At 42.6% G+C, this 14886-nt stretch overlaps 2 long non-coding RNA genes across 2 annotated transcripts in view; one reads left to right on the top strand and one right to left on the bottom strand.

Annotated features, from left to right (window-relative positions):
* LOC307223483 overlaps nt 1-14886 on the top strand; it is a 261583-nt gene that overhangs the window by 18693 nt on the left and 228004 nt on the right. The window lies entirely within an intron of this gene.
* LOC307224105 lies at nt 5400-6978 on the bottom strand. Its single transcript, XR_013842426.1, has 2 exons — nt 6719-6978; nt 5400-5785 (listed from the first exon to the last, which is right to left on the bottom strand). It is a non-coding gene; the product is annotated as an uncharacterized lncRNA (long non-coding RNA).

The raw sequence follows: 14886 nt of genomic DNA, 5'->3' as shown, positions 1-14886 counted from the left end.
TATTGCAGAGCCAAAGCATGTGTGTGTGTGTGTGTGTGTGTGTGTGTGAGAGAGAGAGAGAGAGAGAGAGAGAGAGAAAACTCACTCACACTCTCTCACTCACACACACACAGACACACAGAAAAACTCAGAGAATCTTTAAAAGTTATCATCAACTAAATAAAAAAAGAATAATAAAAAAGAAGAAGCAATAAAAATAAACTAACCCCAAGGCTTGCTTAAAGATTCAGGATTTACATATACTGTTGGGGGTAAATGAGCCTCTCTATGGACAGATAATTCCATAATGTTGGTGGTGCCCCTTTGGAAAAGGCCAAGCACCTAGAACACAGCCACCCAAATCAGCTAGTAGGAACACATGGAGCAAGGCCTCCAGTGCACACAGGAAGGTACATGTGGAAGAAGGAAGCCCTTACATTGCAAAGGTGCAACTCATTTACCTTTTTTTAAGTAAGAACAAGAACCTTAAATTCACCCCAGAAATTCACAAGCAGCCAAACACTTAGAAGCCATTTTGGCATATAAGTGGTATATAAATAAATGAAATAAACAACAGCAGCAATAATACACAATACTGACAAAATAATACACTCATTTTTCAGTCAGCAACTTGGCAAGCTATGGACTAAAATGCTGAAGAATACTCATAAGGATTAAAAAGAAATTGCTGCAAAAATGTGGAAAACCAGAAACTGAGAGAACCAAGATTGACAGATCCTTTCATTTAAGCTTTTGAGACTGACAGGCCCTGAGGTCCAGGGAAAAAAACTTGTTGCCTGACCCTCCTCCTTAGTTGTACCCACCAGCAAGGTGAAGAGGGAATGTTAAATCATTTAGAACAGTGATTAGAGAAAGCGCAGAAAAGCCACGAAATGGCCATGCTTACTATTTGAGCTAGAAGGGCGATAGATTAACTATTCAAGGTTTTTAGAAAGCAAATTCTTAATTTTCATTAAAACAGCATGGGGGGGGGAGGAGATAAACTTTCTATAATACACATATGTATTTGTTTTTATTATATGAAATATAAGAGTTTCTCCATAGAAATCTAGTCATTTCAATAAAAATCCCCATTATTATTGGGCAGCTTTATAACAAAATAGCATTAGGATGGAGAATAATATATAATGGCATCATAATGTTTATCAGAGGTTCTGTCTTATCTGGTATGTAATGTATAATATTAGTCACCTTCTCAAGAGGGGCTGGAGAATTGAAAGTGATTTGAGCATGATTAAAGGCATGGCAAAATTCACATCTTCACAGGGACTGGAAAGTTTGCAAATGTTGACCTTAACAATCAGACAAATTAGAAGCGGCATAGTTATTTATGCAACAATATGTGGAACGGATAGGAAGGACACCAGCTCCAAGCCTGCCTCATCTGATAACACAAGGACAAAAGGAAATGAATTTGCAAGATGGTCAAATCAAAACACAAATGGGAAAATTATCCACAAAACACATACAATTAGATTGAAAAGCTCATTGCCATGAGATGAGGCAGGGGCAGAGAATGCATAATTAGAATGAGGCTCTCGTTGTTGTATTAAAAAAAAATCAGAAAGAATGAGAGTCAAACACTATTTTGCTTGTTTCAAACTATTTTGTTTGATACTTAATCTATATAATATAGGAATAGTCATAATCATGGGTTTATATTTATTGTTGATGGAACACAAAAGCATCTAAACTGACCCACTGTTGTTCCAGTCCTGCAGCTGAGAATTTGCCCTCCCTCCCTTCCATGAGAATTTTCCCTCCCTCCCTCCCGCCACCAAATCTTCCTTCTCAATATAGCCTGGGGTGAGAAACAAATCATATACCTACATCCTATGTATTTCCTATGGCTATTTTTCATATATTCTGCAAAGGAAACCCAGATTTGCTATTATAAAATCACAGAACTACAGAGTTCTCAAGGATCCCTTCCAACCTCCTTCAATGTATGAATCTCAGCTAAAGCATCCATGACAGATGGTCCTCCAATCTCTGCTTAAAAACCTCTATTGAAGAGTCCACCACCTCCTGAGGTGTGAATCACACTAGAATAATTGGTCTAACATCTTCTTGGTAGACCATCAAGTAGGGCTTCTGACACCAATTTCCATGCACAAGCAAAATCATGTGGGTGAATGCACTGCTTATAACACTGTGAACTGTGCCCAGAAACACACAAGTTTCTCGTAAATTGGTAAAGGAATGGTGCAGTGTGTTCATATTTCGTAGTTGGTGAGCACCCAGCTGAAGTTTCCAGAACATGTAACTAGTGCATGCATAACTTTGGTGTCCACTTTCTCTGCATAGTGTCATGTTTAAGATACCAAAGGAACTCCACGCTGCTGTTGCCACCTGTGCTTCCACAGAAAGTATTGAGTCCAGAAGAACTCCCAAACCGTGAACCTACAAGGAGTGCCAGCTGTGACAAATTTCTGCAGGCATGAACTTCAAGGGCACAGAGCAGTGCAGGGAACATTTTTCAGCCCAAACACTGTCATGTGTTAGTGGTGAGTGGACCAAAAGCAAAAGTGAATGGAGCAACAAATGTAAATGAAACGAGGAGGGTCATTTCTATAAACGCACACACCACCTTACATCTAGGCAAGCAAGGGCATTAACAGAGTTGAGCACATCTCAGGCAGGTAAAATCTACCAAAGTGTGTGAAGCAAGTGTGTGGGGTCACTGGGAAGGATGTGTTGCCTAGAGAGCCAGATAGAGACTTGGCAGGCCACTGAGATTCTCTGCCCCTGGTCTTTAGTATAGGTAGTAGACCCTCAGTCCTCCAAGTAACATACCCTCAGATTGCACTCTGTAATAACAGAGCCAGATGGAGTCCTAGCTGCATTCATCACTAACTTAAACCTAAGCCATCTTCAGTTTTAATGTGAAAATGGTCATTAGTAACTGCACAAAGGATGGTGCAAAAATACTTTATGGTAATACCTCTGGTTACGTACTGTCCTCCTTGCGAACGCTTCAGGTAACGAGCTCCACTAACCCGGAAGTAGTTGCTCCTGGAAGCAAACTTTGCCCCAGGATGCAAGCGTAAATCATGCGCCAGAGGCGCATGCACAGCAGGAAACCTCATTAGTGAAAGTGCGCCTCAGTATAAGAACGGTTTCAGCTTAAGAACGGACCTCCGGAACGAATTAAGTTCATAACTGGAGGTACCACTGTATAACAAACTAAACCAACCATTAGGCATGATAAAAAGCCCACCAGAAATCAATGTCCTCAGCTGTCTTAGGGCCCAGCCTCTAAGAGTATTTCTGGGAGACCTGAACTAGAACTACCGTAGAACCTGGTGAATGCAGCGGTGGAGGAAGCCGCTCAGGCGCCTGGGGTGGCACACCCATAGGGGTGGGGCACACCGCAGGGCCTCTGGAGTCTGCCTACCTCCTCCCACTCAGCCACCCTACAGCTGGAGGGGGGGAGGCAGCTGGCGGACTGTTTGGGCAGCGCAGGGCCTGTGTGCGCCTAAGCCACCACGTCTCTTCTGAGAGAGATGCATGGCTAGGGCACACTGCAGTCCCTGCGGTGAGTGCTGTCCGGCATTTTGTCACCCCCCTCAGTGGTGACACCTGGGGCGGTCTGCACCCACAGCACCCCCTTCCTCCTCCCCTGAGTGAACGCCAGCACACATTGAAAAATATGGTCTGAACTCCTCAACATTACAGTGACAGTATCACAATATCCTTATCTGGTGTATAAGAGCAAAAATACACTTGTGCTTCCACAATAATTAAAAATGTAATATTACCCTTTTCTATAGAAGTCAAACTCAGATGCATTGGGGTTTTTTTTTTTTTTTGTAACAAGCACTGAAGACAAAAACCGTTTTTCCCTTTAGTAAGCATAATGTTAGGAAATAAAATCATATTAATTTAAAAACTACTTAAATTAATCAGCGAAGAAAAAGAGCTCTACAAGTCATTATATTATCAAGGTTGCTAAAATAGCTGATAAGAAATGTACTGTATTTATTTATAGTATTAAATCTTAGTAATCACAGTGATTGAACTGCCTTACCTAGAGACTAATGAATATCTGATGGATGAGATTTAATTAATGACCCTATCATTAATCACCAAGATATGCTATGTGCTAAGGTTATTTTTTGCTATTATCATAAAGAGCATATTAGAATAGGGCAGATACATTTCCCCCCTTCAACACTAGAATGCCTTTGCTCTTTCTCATCTCTGAGCCCCCCCCCCCTGCCGCTGTGAAAAGTACCTTGTTGAGAACTGGTCATCAAAGCATCTTTAACTTCCCAAGCTGCAGGAAAATGGCAAACCGCTTATGCATTCTTAAACCTATGAAACCCACAATGCAATATAAAGATCTTTTCCGCAAATTCCACATTCTTTTTGCCGATGGATCATAAAGAGCATATTTAAATAGGGCAGATACGTTGCATTTTTTATTTCATGTTTACAGTTTAGCTTCATGTTTTACTATTGCATTTCTATCCCACCTTTCATCCAGGTTGCTCAAAGTAGAATACATAGTTTCTTCAACGCTCCAGGTTATCTCTGCAACAACTCAATGACGTAGGTAAGACTAGAAGAGAGTGACTCACCCAAGGTCACCCAGTGAGCTTCATGACTCAATAAGAATTTGAACGCTGGTCCTGGTATGGCACCCTAACCACTATACTTCACTGGCTCCTGAACTCCTTTAAATTTAAGGCTACGTGTCTTAATACTTATTATCAATGAACATGCACAGAGCACGGAAATCATGCAAGTACATCTAGATGTGCTTCTGTGATAAGTTCTTAGCACCAAAATTCCTCCCTCATAACATGTTATAATACTCATATAATGTATTTATTTAAATAATTCTATTACAATATTGATTGATGGACGGCCATCCCTGTGGGGACAAACTACTGCCAGGATACAACTTATTGTTTGTGGGATTTGCATTGGCTGCCAATCTGCTACCAGGCCAAGTTCAAAGTTTTGGTGTTAAATTATAAGTTTCTATTAAGCTCAGGAACAGGTTCCTCAATAGACTGCCTTATCCCTAACCTATTGAATAGATAACTGCATTCTGCAGGACAGTGTCTCCTTCAAGAGTAGAGTACAGTGGTGCCTCGCAAGACGAAATTAATTTGTTCCGTGAGTTTTTTCGTCTAGCGAATTTTTCATCTTGCGAAGCACGAAATCCCATAGGAATGCATTGAAAATCAATTAATGCGTTCCTATGGTCAAAAAAAGTCAAAACAAAGCCAAATTTGGTACAAAAAGAGTTTATTAACTGCTCTTTAAAGTCACACATACTGTAAAGAGCATTTCAAAAACTGAAGGAACAATAATTTAAGTTTCTAAACATGACAGAAAAACATTTAAAAATCAACAAAGTGTACAGTAAAAGTCCAAACCTAGCCAAATTTGGTACAAAAAGAGTTTATTAACTGCTCTTTAAAGTCACACATACTGTAAAGAGCATTTCAAAAACTGAAGGAACAATAAATTAAGTTTCTAAACATGACAGAAAAACATTTAAAAATCAACAAAGTGTACAGTACATTTTCTAAGACTCTGGGGGACCACTCGAAGAAGGTTCCTCTTCCACTCTTTGCTTCTTGCTGATGAACCTGTCCATGGTCTGCTGCTTCATCCACCTTTTCAGCACCTCCCTGAAAGGCGACATGACCGTCGTATCAAAAGTGTTCGCAAGGTCATGTGCCATGTGCTTGTCAGGGTGGTGCCGCTGTGCAAAAGCCTGCACATCCTTCCACTTCAGGCAAATGTCCCTCAGTTCTTTGGAGGACAGCTGTTCCTCAGTTGCTTCCTCCTCTTCCAGCGAGGCCCACTCCTGCGCAGCCTCTGCCTGCAGTTCAACCAGCTCCTGGGTGGTCAGCTCATGGTCGTGCTCCTCCACCAGCTCGCAGACGTCCTCCTCTGTGACCTCCAGGCCCATGGTCCTCCCCAAGGCAACAATGTCCTGCACCACTGTTGACTCTGGTGCATCAGAGTCACTTGGTGCCACACAGTCCGGCCACAGGCTGCGCCAAGCGCAATTCAAATTTCTCTGGCTGAGCCCGTCCCAGGCCGTGGTGATCATCTTCAAGCAGGTGACGATGTCGAAGTGGTCCTTCCAGAATTCCCGCAGGGTGATGGTGGTGCAATCAGTCACCTCGAAGCATCGCCTGAAAATCTCCTTGGTGTAGAGTTTTTTGAAACTGGCGATGACCTGCTGATCCATCGGCTGGAGCAGTGGCGTGGTGTTAGGCAGCAGGAACATGATGTTGATGAAGCTGAACTCCTCCAACAAGTCCACCTCAAGGCCTTTAGGATGAGCAGGAGCATTGTCCATCAGAAGCAAAGCCTTCAGCGGCAGGTCGTTGTCCAGCAGGTACTGTTTGACAGCAGGGCCAAAAGCAAGATTGACCCAGTCCACAAACAGCACACGTGTGACCCAAGCCTTACTGTTGGATCGCCACATGACACTCAGCTGCTCCTTGTCAACCTTGTGTCTCTTGAAGGCCCGTGGGTTCTCCGAGTGGTACACCAGCAGGGGCTTGATCTTCAGGTCGCCGCTTGTGTTGGCACAGAAGAGCAGGGTCAGACGGTCCTTCGTGGGCTTGTGGCCAGGCAACTTGGCCTCCTCCTGTGTGATGAAAGTCCTTTTGGGCATCCTCTTCCAAAACAGCCCGGTCTCGTCGCAGTTGAAGACCTGCTGTGGAACGTAGCCCTCCGTCTTCACAACCTGCAGGAACTCCGCTGCAAAGTCTTCAGCCGCAGGAACATCAGAACTGGCAGCCTCTCCATGCCTGACCACGCTGTGGATTCCAGATCTTGTCTTGAACCGGTCAAACCAACCTCTGCTTGCCTTGAAGACTTCTGGCTCGCATGAGGTTCCTGGCTGTTCCCAGACGAGGTCTGCGTACAAGGTCTTGGCCTTCTCACAAATGACAGCCTCAGTCACTGTGTCCCCTGCACGCTGCTTCTCTTCTAACCAGATGAGCAGCAACTTCTCGACCTCCTCCAGAACAGCTGGGCGGTTCTTCACGATCCTGGTGACTCCCTTGGCTGCATCAGTCGCCAGGATCTTCTCCCTCATCTTCAGGATGGTCCCGATGGTCGATGGATTCCTCCCATACTCCCTGGCGAGGTCCGTCACACGCATTCCACCGTCGTGCTTCTGGATGATCTCCTTCTTCATTTCCAGCATCACCTTCTCCTTCTTCCTCTCTCTGGCCTCTACAGCAGCAGTCTTCTTGGGTCCCATGGCAGCACAGCTCCTACCTTCGTAAACTCACACACACACACACACACACACAAAATCAGTGCTTCACTTCCAAAAAATTCAAAAGCACCCAGCCACCACCACACAGAAATTCAAACCCAGAACAAAGTCCCAACCAACCCCAACCCAAAATCCAAAACCCCCCCAAAAAGTTTTAAAAGTTTAACTTACCAAATGGATGCAAAAGAAGTTTTGGAAAAGCTTCAAAAATCACCGAAGTCTTCAAAAACCTCGAATGGCTGCAAAAGAAGTTTTGGAAAAGCTTCAGAAATCACCAAAGTCTTCAAAAACCTCAACTGTTCCCCCAGCCACCCACCCACCACACAGAAATTGCAAACCCCTCCCCAACAGTTGCAAACCCCTCCCCAACTGTTCCCCCAGCCACCCACCACACAGAAATTCAAACTCAGAATTTTTTTTTAAAAAACAACAACATGGCCCAATGGTCACAGAAAATCAGGAGGAAAAAAAACCCACAAGCTCCCAGATTCCTGCCAACCCCTCCCCAACTGTTCCCCCAGCCACCCACCACAGAGAAATTCAAACTCAGATATTTTTTTTAAAAAAACAACATGGCCCAATGGTCACAGAAAATCAGAAAAATTCAAACCCCCCCACAAGCTCCAAGATTCTTGCAACCCCCCCCCCCACACACCAAGTCCTTGAATTCCAAACACCCCAACCCAAAATCCAAAAACCCCCAAAAAAGTTTTAAAAGTTTAACTTACCAAATGGATGCAAAAGAAGTTTTGGAAAAGCTTCAAAAATCAGCAAAGTCCTCAAAAACCTGAAAAAATGCTACCAAACCGCGTGCTAACAGTTGCTCCTCGAAGTCAAGTCGCAACTGCAGCTGTTCAAGCAATGCACCCTTGGTTTTAACGGTTTTAAGGCAAAGGAAACAAAGTTGCTGGACATTTTCGTCTTGCAAAGCAAGCCCATAGGGAAATTCGTCTTGCGAAGCAACTCGAAAACGGAAAACTCTTTCGTCTAGCGAGTTTTTCGTCTTGCGAGGCATTAGTCTTGCGGGGCACCACTGTATAGGAAGTCTTTGTTGTTGTTGTTGTTTAGTCGTTTAGTCGTGTCCGACTCTTCGTGACCCCATGGACCAGAGCACGCCAGGCACTTCTGTCCTCCACTGCCTCCCGCAGTTTGGTCAAACTCATGCTGGTAGCTTCGAGAACACCATCCAACCATCTCTGTCGTCCCCTTCTCCTTGTGCCTTCCATCTTTCCCAACAGCAGGGTCTTTTCCAGGGAGTCCTCTCTTCTCATGAGGTGGCCAAGTATTGGAGCCTCAGCTTCACGATCTGTCCTTCCAGTGAGCACTCAGGGCTGATTTCCTTAAGAATGGATACGTTTGATCTTCTTGCAGTCCATGGGACTCTCAAGAGTCTCCTCCAGCACCATAATTCAAAAGCATCAATTCTTTGGCGATCAGTAACTGAGAGCAGGGCTCTCAGTGTGGCTGCCCTTGTTTTGTGGAGCAGCACAGCATCCCTATTGAGATACAAAAAGCACCCACTACTTGCACTTTCTAGATTGAAGATTTTTCCCCGAATCTGAAGAAAAGGATACAAATCCTATCAGCCTCAGCAAGCATGGCCAAAGGTTCCCACACTTGTTCTGCAGAAAGCAACTTTACAAGGAATCCTTATGATACTGGGATCTTTGAGGTTCACATTACTGGCTGGTGAAGCCAAAGGACCCGGTTTCACAGAGCTACCATTTTCAGGGTGGTGGAACAAGCAATCTCCCTTTCAAGGGAACTCTGAAAATTAGAGCTCACTTAGGATAGAATCTCCTAAGAACTTTCAGAAGCAGCCTTAACAAGCTACAGTTCCCAGGATGCTTTGAGGGAAGCCAAGACTGCTGAAATGGTATTACAGCACTTTAAATGTGGATGTGGCCTCTGAGCTCTTCTTTTGATCTCCAGAAATTAAATCTGTTCACATTTTAGGCATAGTAAAAATGGCAAAACAATCTAAAACAATCAACAAAACTTTGGAAAAAGTGGCCTTAATTTAGCAGAACAATAATTTTCCTATTAATTAGATGTGTATTGATTGGAGAAAGAGCAATTATTGAAGTTTAACAAGAATCAAATAGATTAATCTATTTCTAAAGTCTATGAGGAAGACGAATGTAAAAATAGGCTTTACAGAAAGCACAGTATTTGTAAGGGAGATGGAAGATTTATTAATAGAAGGGAGGAAATTCTATGTGGAAAATAATTAATTGAAATTTAGGTGAGAAAGTCTGAGAGATTATTGTTCTAGTATATCATTCTTTATTATTCTTTACCTTCTTCTACCACAGTTGTACCACACCTTACTAATGTTGGTTGCGCTATATTAACTGAGTCATATTAATTTTAATGGAACTTAATTCAATTTCATGTAATGCTAGTCTCACATAATGAGAATCAGGGAATGCCACAACTGCTATTTGGAATGGAGCTTGAGAGGTGGATGGGCACAAAATTTTGGCATCACACAGGGCACCACTGAAATTTGAGCCCCCAAGGTCTGGCAATGCACCATACCCAGTGGCGGAGCTTCATACTCCGGCACTGGAGGCGAAGAGCAGGTGGGGGTGGGGCTGGTGCACATCCTGGGGTGGGGCACACCACCTGCAGGGGCATAGTGCATGTCCTGGGGGCGAGACACGCCACCTGCAGGGGCGCAGCGCCCAGCGTGGGGGGGGGCAGCCACGATGGCACCCCACCAGGATTGTGCTGCCAGGGGCAGTGCACTTCCCCCGCACTCCTCTTCCTCCACCAGTGACCATACCACCCTCCATGTTGGTCAAGAGAAGAGCTGAGTTCCTGGAGATATTTTGCTGGGAGCAAGGGTCTGCAGTGGATGGTGTAGGGAAGCATTCCTTAGGAAAATAATAATTTTATGATTTATACCCTGCCCATCTCACTGGGTTTCCTTCTGCAATCTTCTCCATCTTAACTAATCTTAAGGTCTAAGGCTCTCAGCCATAACATGAAATCTATACTACTTAAGAACTGTTCACAAATTTAAAATAAGCACATCTTGTATTATGAATTTCACACTATTGACAACAAAACATGAACTTTAAAGTTGGCTTGGGCAAAGGCATAGGAAAGAAAGAACAGATTTGTGATTGAAACCAGTCTTTGAAAAGTGTATCTTTAAATACAATTTACCAGAGAACTGTGGGAAAGGAAATTGCAGTGAAGATGGTGTGGAAATGCAAAACAAGCAAGGCTGTTTGAATATTTGCTTACTTGGAAGTTGACTAAAATTTACACCATGGAAATCTGTGAAATTAGCTAAATTTTAAGATTATTCAGAATGTGCTTCTCCCTGCTCCTGCACTGAGTTAAAATACAAACTCCCACAGATTTCAATATTGCCAAGATCTCCAGAAAAAGAGTTAGTGTTTGCTTCAAGGAGGCAAAAACAATGCAAGGAAATAAGCCTCTCTAATGAAATAACTTATTCAACAACTGAATGTTTAAATGGAACTTTCCACAGCTGATGATTTCAGGGGCAACCACTGCTCTGCTCTATATTCACCCTACAGAGCTTTAAAGGGGTCACCAGCCTGGTACCTATGGCAACCAGTGCTCCCACCAATATGTGGCTCCTGTGGCACCCATCAAAGTTCTCAGTAAATAGCCTCTTTAAAAAAATCCATATTGCGCATGCCCCACCATTTTGCGTTTCTTTGTTTGACACAGAAGATGTGTCAGTGTTGGCTATTCCTCTCCTAGGAAATAATCCTGGGACCTTCTTCATGCAAAACCTGTGCACTACCATTGAACTACTTACTACTTTTACTTTACTGGAGGAATTTTGTAAAAATATTTGTATGGCAAAGTAGTCATTTATGTGAGCACCCACCTGCAGTTTGAAGTAGAGGTGTATACGAATTGTCGGTTTACTTATTCTATTTTTTTGTGTGATTATAATTTCATTAGCTTTGTTATCCATTCATTTGCTTTTCATTCATATGCAGACCTAATTTGGAATCAGGTCCAATTCATTTCCATTTTTTTTCCAGAGACAATTTCAATGGGAGAGCTTGCCAGTATTCTGTTACAAGAGCTGTTTTCCATCCAAATGGCATGAAATATTCAGGTACTCCACTGCCCTCCAGGGCATCAGACCTGCCAAATTTTAGACAAATTGAACAAAAGGTCCATGTTTTAGAGGCAATTAAAAAGGCACATATCCTATTACTTTCAGCAGGTGATTCAGCGGTTCATAGCTTCTGCCTGGGGCTCCCCCCCCCTCTTCAAAATAGGGGTGGGGCTCCCTCATCGTCCCCAACCACTAATCTTGCTGGCTGAGACTGTTGAGAACTAGAGTCCGATGCCTAGAGGACCTCAGGCTTTGCACCTGTCATAATAATAATGAATGTAAATGGAAGAAACCATTAAGATTAAATTAAGCATTGGCTGTTGACATGACTTAGTTGGAGCAAAATATAAGTCCTTTTCAGGCATTTTCCTCTGCAGAAGCATTAAGATTCAAGGGGCTGGTTGTGAAAAAAGGCCCTGGTCTGCACCACCACTTCTCTACAACAGCCTGGCACAGATTTCTTGCCAGTTCTCTCCAAGTATGAAAAGGGTCTTAAGATGCCTACCTGAGAGATGTGAGGGACCACCTCAGCAATTGACTCCAGATCTCATTGTTTAGAAAGAGCCAGTGGGTCACTCCTCCCAGGAGCAGGGGGAGAGATTTTAAAAGCTGAGCAGCCCTCACAGTTGCATTCCCTCCTATCAGGAATCCAGGCAGGATTTTCTAGGAAGCTGAACTTGGAAGTAAACTAGAATTATTATTATGTTGTAGTATCTAGGCTAGGATTAGTCCTGTTTTAGAGCTGTGGTTTGTTTTGCATTCTGTTTTGACCTGCTCTTTGCTTTTCCTCTACCCTTTCCTTTTGAAAGATTTTTTTATAATTGGCCACTGAAGTGTGTGTGATTGCCAACTCCAAGGGTCCAAAATCCCTGTGTACATAGACTCCTGGAATTAATGCTGCTGAAAGTTAAGGATCAGAGTTATAAGAGACCAGAACAGTCTTCTGAGATCTGGGAGAGACCCAGGGAGTGTGGGCTGCCTTTACACTCTAAGTAACTTTTAAGGAAACTGCCTGGGAAATGCAGGGTGTGTTTGTCTCAGGGTTCCTGGGTTTTAGGAGGTTTAAGGGGGGGGGGGTCTGCTGAAGACTTTGATATTGAACTAGAATAAGGCAGCTGGAAGCTAAGCCTGTTCTCCCCAGCATTTTGTTTGTAGGTTGAACTGAGGAGTGCTGGGTGCACTAATTCAGAGCCTTTTTAAAAGTAATTCCTTTGGTGCATTCCAGGTCCTCTCTCATCTGGGGTGCAAGAAGAAGTGGGAGGGTGATGGCAGCTAATATCAGAGGGTAAGACCCACTGGCAGGGCTGTTGTGTGGCAGATGGACAAAGAAGAGAGTTTTTGCATATAGGTAGGTAGGTAGATATAGTTTTGTATACACAATAATTTTTTATATACAGTGGTACCTTGGGTTACATACACTTCAGGTTACATATGCTTCAGGTTACAGACTCCGCTAACCCAGAAATAGTACCTCGGGTTAAGAACTTTGCTTCAGGGTGAGAACAGAAATTGTGCTCTGGCGGCATGGCAGCAGCAGGAGGCCCCATTAGCTGAAGTGGTGCTTCAGGTTAAGAACAGTTTCAGGTTAAGTACAGACCTCCGGAACAAATTAAGTACTTAACCTGAGGTACCACTGTATACAGTAATTGTTTTAAATATTCTTTTATTATATTGTAAGTCATTTTGAGATGCTGCATAGGAAGTGATTCATAAATGAAATATAATAATAATGACTACTGTTCTCAAGTGCAACTCTTTATAAAAGGAAATAAAATAAAAGTGGCATCCTTTTGAAATTACTTCCAATATGGCCATTCAACTAAAGAGCTAATGTTCTCTAAACTATATATAGAAGACAAGAGGTTGCACAAAACTGCATTGACAGTGACTTGGAAATCTGCTTTATATAGAGGTAATCAGACTTCCAATTATGAAGAATTTCTCTGGTCCCCCCCCCCCTTTTATGGGGTTGAGATAGGCATTCATGATTGTTATGAATTCTTTTTTTTTTTTTTTTGCTTCAGGAAATGACACCTGCCATTCCTTTCACAATGCTGTGAAGCTCACTCCCACACCAAATGGGAGTGCAATTACAACATTAGGCTCTGTAACAGCTGTCTGCTATATATAGTACTTTTTGAAGGTGTTGCCATTTTGTGATCAATAAATCTACACCGTTATCACTAAGGACATGAGTTGGATGCTTTCTCCTGTATTAGCCCTCATCAGCTTATGTATTGCTCTAAAGAGATAAGTTAGTTGCACAGATGGAATGATTCACTGCATGTCCCTAATAGCCTCCCAAACTCAGTGTACCAATCAATAAAGGCATGCTTAGTACTTTCTGCCACTCTTCTTGATGTTCACATTCTTCTCTCAAGGAGGAATGTCCGGCTAGTTACTGTGCCGATGCTGTTATTACAATTTATTATTCATTTAAAGTGTTTAAAGCCATAAAATAGGCAATTAAACCCTCTATTTTAGAGTTCAAAGGCCAAGCGAGAGAAAAAGCCGTTAATGGATTCATCTGTCTATTTTTCAGTGAAGCTCACCCGCCTGGCCTTTGTGTGACTGTTTCTCTGGAAACACATTTACTTACACACAAATGGAATTAGGCTACAAAATATAGAGGGTGATCAATAGGATACGATTATCAAACTGTTAACCTTAATGGTAGTTTTCAGTTCTATTTTTAAACAAAGTTTGACTTGGGTAGAAATTGTGGCCAAGGTAGCAATGAACTTGACATTCTTCCTAGTGAGGAGCAACATTCTTGTCAAAAAAACTGGAGGCTGGACCCAAACTGGAATGCTTTTTAGCCATATCACTGTTGACAATGAGGAGGAGGTGTTCTGGATAGAATGAGGAAAGAACTTTTTTAAAAAAAAAACACCCTCATAGGCTCCTAAATCCTATTCCAGCAAAATGTTAGGTTTGGCCTGCTTAAGCCCTTTATATCTCTCTCTCCTCATTCTCAGTACCCATTGGATTGTGGCGGTCCAGCAGCTCTGAAAGGCCAGTTTGTCAGCTGTCATGCAACTTGAAGCATTATGAGCTTCTTGCATTTTATTATATGTATAGATATATTATGCAATTGCTAATGGTATGAATAGTGTCAGGTCTGTGGCATTTTTATTTATTTTTTGGTTACTAAATCTTACCTATCCCGAAAACAGAAAAATAATTTTCTTCTAATTTCTTCAGCTACCAGAAGAAGTCACAGAATACAATGCATAAATACTTTGAACAGCTATTTACAGCTATTACTGGGCATGAAAAGTGAAATATGTCAGGCAAACTTTATGGGAACAGAAAAGGCTGCAAGTTGAAGCACCGTGGATAGTTGAAGGAAACTTGTATAGGGTGCACTATGTATCTGAAGTTTTCCCATCCACTGTGCCAAGATTAATTCCGCTTGTAAGTGTTTCATCTGAACCTTTAGAAAGGTTAGAAATCAGTTTCTCAAAAACAAGTCACAGTAATTGGAATTTGCCCTTTGACTTTTAGCTTT

This window comes from Podarcis cretensis (genome assembly GCF_951804945.1).
Source record: "Podarcis cretensis genome assembly, chromosome: 9".
Taxonomy (NCBI): domain Eukaryota; kingdom Metazoa; phylum Chordata; class Lepidosauria; order Squamata; family Lacertidae; genus Podarcis; species Podarcis cretensis.
The sequence above is the reverse complement of the archived record's forward strand: the minus strand, read 5'-3'. Positions and strand labels throughout refer to the sequence as shown.